At 42.6% G+C, this 10989-nt stretch overlaps 1 non-coding gene across 1 annotated transcript; it reads left to right on the top strand.

Moving 5' to 3' along the window:
- Positions 1-277: 277 nt before the first annotated feature.
- Positions 278-384, top strand: LOC130512091 (small nucleolar RNA R71). Its single transcript, XR_008945652.1, has one exon. It is a non-coding gene; the product is annotated as a small nucleolar RNA R71 (small nucleolar RNA).
- The last annotated feature ends 10605 nt before the right edge of the window (positions 385-10989 follow it).

Below are 10989 nucleotides of genomic sequence, written 5' to 3'. Positions count from 1 at the left end.
AAAGTTCACATGCGCTTGTGTGGCCCTATCAGCAAGGAGTGTGTCAATCTTCTCCTGGAGAGCCTTTATCTCATTCCTTGTGTGCTTGTCATCCCCTCTATTGCTTCTGTCATGGTCTCCACTGTAGACTGCATCACTCTTAACCATGTTGTCAACTAGAGCCTCTGCTTCTTCCTCAATTCTCCCCAAAAAGAACCCATTGCTAGTTGTATCCAGTCTGGCTCTGTACTTAGGAGTAGCACCTCTGTAGAATGTGCTCAGCAAGCTCTCCTTAGAGAATCCATGGTGTGGGCACTGAGCTTGGTAACCATTGAATCTCTCCCAAGCTTCACTGAATCCTTCCAAGTTCTTTTGTTGGAAGCTAGAGATCTCATTCCTCAACTTAGCAGTTCTTGAGGTAGAGAAAACTTCTCCAAGAATGCCCTTTTGCAGTCTTCCCAAGTGGTGATGGAGTCACTTGGTAGAGACTCCTCCCACTGACGTGCCTTATCCCCCAAAGAGAAAGGGAATAGCTTGAGCTTTAAGGCATCCTCTGACACACCATTAGTCTTTGACATACCACAGTAGCTGTCAAACTTATCCAAGTGATCAAATGGGTTCTCCACAGCCAGACCATGATACTTGTTGTTCTCTATGCAGTTGAGCAGCCCTGACTTGATCTCAAAGTTGTTAGCAGCCACAGCCTGTGCTCGGATTCCAAGTCTAGGACCATGGATGTTGGGGCGGTCATAAGTGCCAATGGGGCGAGCTGGTCGCTGTTGGGGACCTTGTGGAACATTGTTGGCTCCATTGGGGTTCAGAGGATTTTGTGGATCAGCCATCTCAGCTTCCTGTGTCTGCAGTAAAGCTTGTTGCTCTTCTTCTCTTCTTTTTCTAGCACACTCTCTCTTAAAGCTCTGATGTCTGCGGCTCTTGGAACAAGGTTTGATGTACCTTTGCTCCTCAAGTTCATACACCTGAAAATCACATAGAGGTGTAGAAGAGAATCAGTAACTTACAATAAATAAAAATGACTTAGTCTCAAGCAAATGACTAAATCTCAATGTTTAAATCAAACTCAGCATTTGGCAACGGCGCCAATTTGATGTTAGGAGTTTTGAGTCTCCTAAGTCAAATGATAGTATTGTGGAAGTAAATTGTCAAACCAGTTCTGAGGGATTCAAATGCAGAGAGAATGCAAGTATTTGCCTAATCTAAGTGCAATCAGCGAATTTGATGGTTTTTAAACTAAAACTAGAATGCAAGTAACAGAAATGATACTTTTAAGCTATTGGAAAGGAGAACTCATGGGTATAGGGATTTAGACCTTGAGTGATCAAGTTTCGAACTAAGGACGACAAATGAATCAACCAAACTATTAACCTTAAGCCTATACACAATTTTAAGCAAGCTCTATGTCTAGATGAATGCTCATTTGCTAACATATCTCAAACATCAAATGTCTTTGGTTGAATAACATGCAAGCAATCATTACTAACAAGTCTATTAGCTATCTTAGCATCTTTAACAACAAATATCTTTGGCAAAGTACACTAAGAGCCTAGGAGAGTTGACTCAGGCAATTCATCAAACACCTTTTGTGTGGGAAATGCCTAGAGATCACCCTTTGAGTGGCTTACTCAAATGATGCATTAAGATCACTCTACTAGCAAGGAACAAGTATGATCTATACCTAAAACATCCTAGAACTAGCCTAATCACCCTTAATCACCCTAACCCATGAATCCAAAAGGTGATTACTCACTAATCTCCATGATTCCTCTTAAACCCATGATGGATTTCAGATTAATCATGTAGAGAAATAGATGAGAGATCACAAGAACAATCACAATCAAGCCAAAAAGAGATGTTTTTCTTGAGAGAGTTTGTGTTCTTCAATAGATAAAAGATAATCTGCCAAATGGTGGCTACATAGTACTTAAACATTAGGTTTTCCAAGTGCAGAAACGTGCACAACAATTGCAAAAAGGTCGTTGAAAAATAATAAAATCGTGCAGCAGATAACGCGGAGCGACCTCAGAGGGTCACTCCAGGAAGTCGCTCTAGGGTTGGGAGCGACCTTGGGGGGTCGCTCTGAGAGGTCGCTCCAGCCTTCATTTTTGTGTCTCCGGGCGATGAGAATGCGAGCGACTTAGTTAGGTCGCTCTGGTTGGTCGCTCTGGTTGGGAGCTACCTTAGGGGGTCGCTCCAGAAGGTCACTCTGCGGTTCTCGACCAGGGTGGATATGCCTATAGTAAATTGATCATAACTCCTCCATTACATCTCCAAATGACTTGAAACTACTTCCAGTAGAAAGCTAACTCAATTTCCTGTGTCTCCACAAAATATTAGCAACAGAAGATTTCTCTAAGGTCTCCATCCATGCTCATCTTTTATCCCCTTTTTGATCACATTGCTTCCAAATGTCTCCAAGAACTCCATGTGGTGTTCCAATACCTGATAGAGACATATGTATGCCAAATGCAACCTAAACATGTCTAAATCCTAATCTATATGATGCAAATGCTTATGAATGAATGGTTAAAAACAATGCAAATATGCAAGACATCATTTACTTTCGGACTGAGGCTTTGCGATGACAAATCGGCTTTCGTTTTGCCTGTTTGCGATTTTAACCTGACTCGTACCGTTTTAAAATCCGCGAAGTGTTATCGGCTTATTATGATTTGTCTGGGTACGAGTCGGAGCTACTTCCTTTACGAAGAGCTCAGACGAAATTTCGATTTTCTTGTATAGCGCGCTATGGTATCATGGTCGGATGTAAGAGAGCCTACCCTTAGGTGGCTTGTCTGTTTAGGACGTTAGAGTTCGTTTGTTGTGATCAGCAACAAAGACATGATGCCATTTTGTAGGCGTACGGAATTTTTGTCGAAAAATGTTTATTCGAGCATGAAGCAACGTCGCAGCACTCGTCTCGTAGTGCTGCGACTTTATTTTTCTTTACGCCATAAGAGGATTATGGGCTTTGGCTTATGATTTGATTTATACTTTCGTCAAGTGTAAATGGTAGAATCTGAGTAGTCATTTCGGATTTTTATTTTGTCGCTTTGTCCGTATGCTACTTTTTAGCGAGCATTTTTAGGTGTAAGCAATGAGAGACATGTGTCCGGATGTGATAATCGTTTTGTGGATACTGGATCCGTTGTCGTAGCCGTTTAGTAGTTGGCGAATTGTTTTGAGGATTCAGGACCGAAGGGTCGTGTAAATTTACCAGGGAGAAGCGTCTAACTTCACTGTGTTTCGTGAAGTGTTGGCCTTCCGGAACTTTTTTTTTTGAATTTTTAAGAATGATCGTATATGATGAGGTCATCGACCACAACCAGGACACCATAACCATTCCCAAGGCATCTGAAGGACCCATGACCCGATCCAAGCAAAGAAGACTTAACCAAGGCTTTGCACTTGCGGTCCAAGCTATCTTAGATAGCTTAGCTGAGCCACCACCCATAATTCTAACTGATTCACCCAAAGAAGACCATGTCAACAAGACAAGTGATGACTTGAGCAATGCCTTTGCGCAACTCAATATCACTCAAGGTAAGACAGCTTATTTGAATGGTGCTAATTCAAATGTGTACTTGGCAGGAACTGAAGCTAAAGAAGAATCCCTCCTTGAAGAAACCAACAAGATTGAAGCTGAAGATAATGAAGAGAAGAGTGAAGAAGAACTTGAAGAAGAAGAGCAAGACAAGACATCTTTCAAGAATAATCCAAGCGTGCTCAACTTCAAGAACACATCAAGGGAGTTCAACCATGAACCAAGGGAAGTGTTTTCATTATTTATGATTTGTGCAGGTAAGATGGGTCAGTCTAGTGGTTCCTAGAACTCTCCCATCTCAGCAGCAGCCAAGGTTCGAGACCAAGACTAGTCTAGGTCTCTTTGTCTTTTATTTTTATGCACTTTCCTTTTATAGTTAAACGGGGCATAGTTAGTTGTTTTGCTGTTTTTGTTTCTTTTGCTTCACAAGTCTTGTTGTTTTGAGTCTTTGCTTTCTTTGAGTCGACCGTTTAGGTCACAGCTGATGGACTATTAATAAAGTCCCACACGCAGCTTTGTAGACACAACTTTTTACCTAATCAATATATGAGTCAGTTTGCCCCCTAAGCAAGCCGCCAACCCTCTTCCTCCTTGTGTGATTCAAGCAGCAAGAGTTCAAACTGTATCAAGGATCTATCATCCTCCTTGTGGTGTTCTTCGACCCATCATCAACTCCCTCAACCGATCCAACAAGAGAGTGCGTTATAGCCAGCTTGTTTGATCCCATAACACTTGATCTATCTAGTCAAGTGCCATCACCATCGACCATCCTTTGTTCTCAAGAGAGTGCGTGAAAGCCAGCTTGAGGATCCATCTCCACCACCTTCCAAAGGCTCCATCCGAGTCTTATATCAGTATAGCTTTAGGAGCTTTGTTACGAGTGTTTCTTTTTATGCCGCATTTTATGGGGCGTATAGAACTTAATCTATCGATGATAAGTTTACATCTTCCGTTAACCATATGTTTGTTACGACTGAGTTTCGTTACGAAAAATTCATCGTATGATTTCCGATTCTGGGTTATACGACAAACTGCTTGCATAATAGTCACTTGGCGTTTCACGACAAATCGTGGATTGTCGATTAACCGTTAGCCGTTTAAGCGGTTGGAGCGGTGGTCGCTCAGTAGTTTTGGATTGGCATGGAGGCTAGGTGCAGCCGTATAGCCAGGGAAGTTGTTGGTAGAGGATCGTCGTAGAATATGTGCGGATTCGGTTGCAGGGTCATTTCATGTTTGGACGAGGCCGAGGGTAGTAAAAGCAGGAATCAACAACCTTATGGAGCAAAAATTTTCTACGACTGATATCCGTTGGATCCATTAATTTATTTTACGAAAGAAAATGGGTTAACCATTCTTTCGAATGTTTTTCTTTCTTTAGGAAGCAGGACGAGTGTGCCTTAGAATACTTGGCGATCGTTTCTCGGTTTTTCGAGAGACTAGATCGGTTTGCATGCTCTGCCTGGAAAGTCAAGGAACAATGGAAAAAGACTGGAAAATTTGCCTAAGACTTAGCTTGCTAGACTATCCACCTAGGTTCTAAGTTCCTTAAATTTTACGGCAGTTTTCAAGACGTTTTCGTTCCTTTCCTACCAAAAAATTAAAACCTTGACGGAATTTTTAGTCGGACGTACCTTAGTCTCATTGATGATTCGAGATTGCCCCTTCTTCCTTCTTCTTCTCCTCTTTTCTTCTGACTTTATCGAAAGTTTATTATACGTTTAGGAATGGCCACTTTTGATTCAACGTCAAAGGACTTCGAAAAGTCAGTTACCGAATTTCATATGAATTGGTTTCCGATGAAATTCTGACGAGAATATCAGACTGAGGAAGGGATATCAATGTCCAAGTTCGTCCTCGTTTCTTCGTATCTCTGGTTTTACCAAATTGACCAGGTGCGCTTTGTATATTGTTGAAAAGTCTATCAAACGTTATGAATAGATGTTTTCGACTTAACATGGCAGAATCTGGTAAAATCACATTGTGTTTTATGCATCGAAGGAATTTTACGAAATCGTTGAACCAAAGGGAGGAGAAGCAGACAAAGAGGGGCGTTTTGGAAAGACGGTTCAATGGACAAGGCGTCACTCGAGTGAGGCTCTCAGTTCGTCAGGCTGTGAGCGAACTGGTTATGTTCCAGATACGATATTGTTTGGCTTTATGAATGATGTTTCTTAAAATATGGCTGAGCTTAATCTTACGAAAGCTGTTTCCTAAAGCGCTGTCGAGCTTTTATTTTCGAGAGTTATTTCACAACTGCTGCCGAGTTAATTTTACAGAAGTCGTTTCCTAAAATTGTTGTCGAGTTTAATTCTACAAAATATTTCTCGTGAAATATCTGTCAAGTTTTGTCTTACGAAAGGTGTTTCGTAAAAGTTATCGAATTTTAATATCGGAATCCCTAGCTGCGGTGAGGTGTAATTATGGTGACTAATCTTAATCATAAACTTTCTCGTTTCCGTGGGATTGATCCGAAGGAGTTTTGAGTAGTTTTCCGAAAGTAAGATTAGTAGACAAAAGTCGAGAGTCCGCAACGAGCGAAATCTTAGGTGTCAGAAAACGTCTTAGCAATGAGGAATACAATCTCTCTTTTTGGCTTTGTTTAGTCTTCGTTAACCGTTTTAAGCTTCGAGTGATTTTATAGAAATCACTCCACAGAGTCGAGACAAACCACATTCGCAACGGGAGTTTCTCGGAAGAATTGTTCAGAAGAAGTACGGTAATGGTATCGGTCTTCCGAATGAATCCTAATTCCTCGTATAGTTAAGATGATTGGTGTTTTAGAGTAACCGTAATCGTTTTATACGATGAATTGCAATACATTCACGGTTTTAGATTGTTCTGATAGAAATGAAATGGGGGTTTTAGATTCACGGTTTTAAGAATTTACACTACGTGGCTTTGAGCGAGGATGCAAAGTACGTGATTGGACTAGTGTCGGGATGGTTTCACAAGGAATCGGCCGCACTCGCTGATCGACCCGCAGGCCGGCGCCTAGGATCGTGACGTCGGTCTGGCCGCCCGGCGTCATCGAGTGACAGCAAGCCGAGACGAGTCCCACTTGTTTTCGTCGTAAAATCTCAACGGAAACTCCGATTGAGACGAAACGAAAAGCGTTTCGAAGAGGAATCAAAGGAGAACACAAAAGAGGACTCCTTTGAGGCCTGACTGGTCGCAATAGCGAGTGAGGATGTGTCTCGGTCGCTATAGCGAGTGGAAGGGAGCCAAGACGAGTCCAACTTGTTTTTGTCGTAAAATCTCAACGGAAACTCCGATTGAGACGAAACGAAAAGCGTTTCGAAGATGAATCAAAGGAGAACACAAAGGAGGACTCTTTTGAGGCCTGACAGGTTGCTATAGCAAGTGAGGATGTGTCTCGGTCGCTATAGCGATTGGAAGGGAGCCAAGACGAGTCCAACTTGTTTTTGTCGTAAAATCTCAACGGAAACTCCGATTGAGATGAAACGAAAGGCGTTTCGAAGAGGATTCAAAGAGGAACGCATAGGAGGATTCATCTTGGGGCTGGGTCGCTATAGCGACCAAGCTTGGCTCGCTATAGCGACTGAACTCGTCTCGGTGCTCGGTCGCTATAGCGGCCGAGCTTGTCTTCGGGCTCGGTCGCTATAGCGGCCGAGCTTTTCTTCGGGCTCGGTCGCTATAGCGACCGAGCTTGGCTCGTTGCTCGGTCGCTATAGCGACCGAGCTTGGTTCGATGCTCGGTCCCTATAGCGACCGAGCTTGTCTCGGTGCTCGGTCGCTAGCTTGTCTCGTTGTTCGGTCGCTATAGCGACCGAGCTTGTCTTTGAGTTTAACTTTCTGCGTGTAACCTAGGGTTTTCCGCAGTGATTGGGGGAGTGAGTTTTACTTTTCTGAAACGTTTTCAGAGAAATTGTCTTGGTCGAACCCTTATGCGCCGAGATTTTTCCAACTCGGTAATAAGAAGAATTTCGCGGGGTTGGAAAGATTTTATCGTTGACCTTTTTGTTTGTAGGAAAAATCACGAGCTCGTTTTAGTGCTCTTCTTGTGACGGAAGGTCACGACTACGTTTTCGGTCTTGTTGAACACTACGGCGTTTGCATAGTGCGGAGGGTTTTCTGAGTTGCCTTTCTCGACAGGGGATATTTCGCTAGGGTTTTGTCCGGAAGGACGTTCCTGTGAAGTTCCAGGCCTATCGTGTGGGGTCGCAAACTCGAGTCTCCTTCCGCGGAGTTTCGTGGCTCCGCGAGGGAGAACTATGCGGGACCTTGCCATTAAGGTTTGAACCTGTTTGGTCAGGGTTCCCACGAGTTTATCCTGCTCTTCCGACCTCTTTTCGTAGGCGGAAAGCAGCTTTTTGAACTCGTCGAGCGACGCGGCGTTAGCAGGTGCAACATCCGCTGCGGGAGTGTTCAAGACGTCCTTGGGTGCTCCGTTTAGAGCAGTTTGCAAGTTCGCTGAATCGTCGTTTGTCATGGATGGTTGAGCGTGAGCTGGTCGTGGGTAAGATTGATCCGTACCTCCCCTCCTTCTAGCGCCAAACTGTGGGAACTGAAATTCGCACCGTCAATATTTCGTATAAATAAGGAAACTAGGAAAACCCTAATTTCCCAGAAGATCCCGAATTTCTGAGAAACCACACGTCAAGCAATCAGAACACGACAATAACGGAAAATAAAAATAAAAATCGTAAAAAGAGAGCAAGAAGAATTTTATTCCGAATCTGCGTATGAGCGTGACAACAACAAGGTAACATGCTTCGGTTATGAGAGCTGTCGGCGAGATCCTAGTTCTAATACCCGAAGGTGGCTAAACTTAATTGAGTCGCAGCTCGAAAAAAGAAAAACGGAAAGTTGCCTAAATTGCTCTAAGTGCTAAGTTGCTCTGGAAAAGTGATCCCACTATGCCTCTCGCCTTGAACTCCATATATACTCCCTCCAAGGTCGGTTTACACTTCCCCCTTTTGCCCTTAAGCCGTCATAGTCGAAAAAATGGGAATATTCCATTTTCCGATCTTCATGATTATCTCCGGAAAGTTTCCATTTTTTCCGTGGAAACTGATGCTTATCCTCCAAGCATAAACCGTCATAAGGTTTATGGGTTTTTAAGAAATCGTAAGTGGGCCTCGAATCAAGTTCTAGGACCCTTTGGGCCGTCTTTTCGATTCGAGACGTTTTTTACGATTTTTCCGATAAGGTTAAGTTTCCGCGCTTTTTATTGTAAACCAAACAGACGATTCCATTTGATCGATAGATCAAGAAACGGATAGTCGCGAGTTGCAGAGAACGGCTATACGGATAGTCGAGAATGCATAGTTTTACGTCGTATCGTCGTTTCGGAAGACTTCGGACGTTTTGGAGAATGATCGATATACGAAAGCTCGATCGCTATAGCGACCGAACTTTGTCCGCAGCTCGGTCGCTATAGCGACCGAGATCTATCCGCAGCTTGATATCTTGTGTTTCTAATAGATTTTACCATTCATTTATCATGCATTTTGATCATCTAGGATAGCATTTAGACTTGTTTAGTTTGCATTGCATTGCATTTGTTCTTATCAGGTGATGGAGATGCCAAATGGTGACTTTGGAGCAATTGGAGGTGGATTAGAGGCAAGATTGGTGTTTTTCGAGTTCATGGTGTGATGACTAAGTGTCCCAGCGGCTTCATGTGACAGGCAGCGGCATTTTGACCTTGCAGGAAGCCGATGCACATAACCCAGCGGCCTAGCGTCACCCAGCGGCCTGGCGTCATGACGAGAAGCCGGTGCAGAAGTTCTGCTGAAAATTCTAAGTGTTGGAGCGGCTTTTGGTGCAGCGGTTTCACCAAACCGCTGGAGAAAAACACACCTCCTGCCCAACTTCGACTTCTCGCAGTGGCCAAGTGACGAGGCGTCAAAAACCAGCTGTGATGTCACAGCGGCTTTTTGCACCTCCAGCGGCTTATTGAACGCGTCAAAAACCAGCTGTGACACTTAGAAAAAATATTCACATCTGTTTTTACCAACTTTTACCCAAATTATCTTGGGTCAACCCATGTTTGTTGGGTCGACCCAGCTCGTTTTTAGGCTACTATAAATACTCTTTAGACCCTAATGATGGGATTATCTTGTTTTCTCTTAAGAACACATTGAAACCTTGAAGAAAGATTGAATCTTTAGTTTCTTTTCTTCTTATTTCTTTGTGATTGTTGGATTAAACTTGCTTCTCAACATGATTTCTCTTGAATCAACCATGGGTTTAAGGTTAATCATGAAGATTAGTGAGTAGACTCCTTTTGGATTCATGGGTTAGGGAGACCAAGGGTGATTAAGCTAGATCTAAGGTGTTTTAGTATAGATCTCTCTTGCTCCTTGCTAGTAGAGTGTTCTCAATGCATCTTTTGAGTTGGCCTCTCAAAAGTTGAGCTTTAGGCATTTCCCACCCACAAGGTGTTTGATGAAATGCCTGAACCAACTCTCCTAAGCTTTTAACATACTTTTCCAAAGAGATTTGTTGTTAAAGGTGTTAAGATGGCTAGTAGACTTGTTCTCCATGATTGCTTTTGTAACATTCAACCAAAGAGATTTGATGCTTGAGTTGCCTTAGCAAATGAACATTCATTTAGAGATAGAGTTTGTTTAGGATTGTGTCTAGGCTTAAGGTTGATAGATTGATTGAAAAGCTGCCACCTTTAGATTGAAACTTGATCACCCAATGTCAATTCCCTAATCCCATGAGTCCCCTTGCTTCATATTGAGAAACAAAGATCATTTCTTTATTGCATTTCTACTCTAGTTCTTAGTTCACTTCACTTCACTCAATTGGTTGCACTTAGATTAAGTATAGACTTGCATTCCCTTTGCATTAGAATCACTTAGAATTGGTTCGACAATCTTTTATACTACATCATTTGATTAGGAGCCTTGAAAACTCCTAATACCAAATTGGCGCCGTTGCCGGGGAACGAACCCGGGTCACCCGCGTGACAGGCGGGAATACTTACCACTATACTTATCCCGGCAACGGCGCCAATTTGGTATTAGGAGTTTTCAAGGCTCCTAATCAAATGATGTAGTATAAAAGATTGTCGAACCAATTCTAAGTGATTCTAATGCAAAGGGAATGCAAGTCTATACTTAATCTAAATGCAACCAATTGAGTGAAGTGAAGTGAACTAAGAACTAGAGTAGAAATGCAATAAAGAAATGATCTTTGTTTCTCAATATGAAGCAAGCTGCCACCTTTAGATTGAAACTTGATCACCCAATGTCAATTCCCTAATCCCATGAGTCCCCTTGCTTCATATTGAGAAACAAAGATCATTTCTTTATTGCATTTCTACTCTAGTTCTTAGTTCACTTCACTTCACTCAATTGGTTGCACTTAGATTAAGTATAGACTTGCATTCCCTTTGCATTAGAATCACTTAGAATTGGTTCGACAATCTTTTATACTACATCATTTGATTAGGAGCCTTGAAAACTCCTAATACCAAA

This window comes from Raphanus sativus, chromosome 4, assembly GCF_000801105.2.
Source record: "Raphanus sativus cultivar WK10039 chromosome 4, ASM80110v3, whole genome shotgun sequence".
Lineage (NCBI taxonomy): Eukaryota > Viridiplantae > Streptophyta > Magnoliopsida > Brassicales > Brassicaceae > Raphanus > Raphanus sativus.
This window is presented reverse-complemented; position numbering and strand designations above follow the sequence as displayed.